Source organism: Limulus polyphemus, unplaced genomic scaffold, assembly GCF_000517525.1.
Source record: "Limulus polyphemus unplaced genomic scaffold, Limulus_polyphemus-2.1.2 Scaffold1282, whole genome shotgun sequence".
In the NCBI taxonomy this organism is placed as follows: Eukaryota; Metazoa; Arthropoda; class Merostomata; order Xiphosura; family Limulidae; genus Limulus; species Limulus polyphemus.
Window position 1 is genome coordinate 306942 of NW_013666892.1, and position 1685 is coordinate 308626.

Consider the following 1685-nt stretch of genomic DNA (forward strand, 5'->3'; position numbering starts at 1 on the left):
GTGAACATATGGGAGTATCAAGCAGAACTGGTAAAAAACTATTAAATCCACCAGACTCCACAATTCACACATAGTGAAAACACTAATCACTCCGTATCGATTACAAATTTCAAAGTCATCTCATCTGGATCATCAAATATTAAACTTTGATTAAAAAAAGTTTATCTATTATAAATGAACTCCCAACTTTAAATAATAACACAACTTCACTACAATTAAGCCTGTTTTGAACACTTGTATAATATTGTTTTATTATCCTGTTCTTTGTTTATTTGGCTGTGGTTTAATTTACTTCAACCTTTTATTCTGTATTTTAATTAATTTTTTATAAAATGTTTAAACTTTATAAAATGTTGTACCTAATAATTTACCATGTTCGATATAGTTTGCTGAAGATGTAATACGCATATTTCGAAACGTTCAATAATTAAATATTTGTTACTGTACACACATGCGTCGTTCTACTGTTCATCTACTTCGATTCCCGGAGAATGTATCTGTTGCTAGGTTCATACACTTTTTCCATACTGTCATGCTTGTCTTCTAGTTGGTTTTACTCATTCATAGATATTTATATCCAGGTAGGCAGCATATTATAGATAAAATGTATACATTTTAATGCACATGATCTGGGTAAAAACCAACCCAAAAGCTCGTGAAACATTTATTAATTTTTGTAGTGTGGCTGCATGACGTCAGCCCTCAGCTGGACAACTGTATAAAGAAGTAGAAGTAGTGAGTTAAGCACAAATGTGCATATTTACCATTGAAACAGAACAAAAACAAAAGACTTTTAACAGAAAACACACTTATAATTTGTCAATAGCTTCCTTCTCTTTTCTTGTCCTTCCTTCTCCATTACTAGGCAACTCAACCGAGATTCAACCATATTTTTACGTGAAGTTTAAACACATCACAATTTACACTACTTATAAAGGATAAAAGTTACTTCTTCTGTTTTTCATCTTAAGTACCTTGCTATCCAACTTTTGCTTGACAGCCTTCAACTGTAGCTGCTTCTCTTTTACAGATATCCTCAATGCATTTCATTTTAAAATTTATGTTATTTGTTCTGTAGCCTCAACTTTCTCCCAAAAATTGTCATAATATAACATAATAGTTGACGTTTATCTTAATCATTCTTTTTTCTCTCCTTGAGCATATCCACCTCGTGCATCAGAATTCTCCTCCTTTGTCCTCTCTGTATTTCATCTTTCTAGCGTTTGTATTCACCTGAGTATGCATTATATATATTTGCCTTACTGAGCCAGCTAACAACAACTGTATGCATTATATACATTTGCCTTACTGAGCCAGCTAACAACAACTGTATGCATTATATACATTTGCCTTACTGAGCCAGCTAACAACAACTGTATGCATTATATACATTTGTCTTACTGAGCCAGCTAACAACAACTGTATGCATTATATACATTTGCCTTACTGAGCCAGCTAACAACAACTGTATGCATTATATGGCGGATTGCTACCAATTCTTCAAATACCTATAGAATGATAGGTTTCTTTTTGTGAGTGTAAAACACGTAAATACACCAGTTTGATTCACAAGAAACAAGAATATAATTTTCCCTTTCTTTTTTGTTTGTTAGTCAGGAAGCTATGCAAAGGGCTATTTGTGTTATTTTCACCACAGGTATCGAAACCAGATTTATTTTATGCAC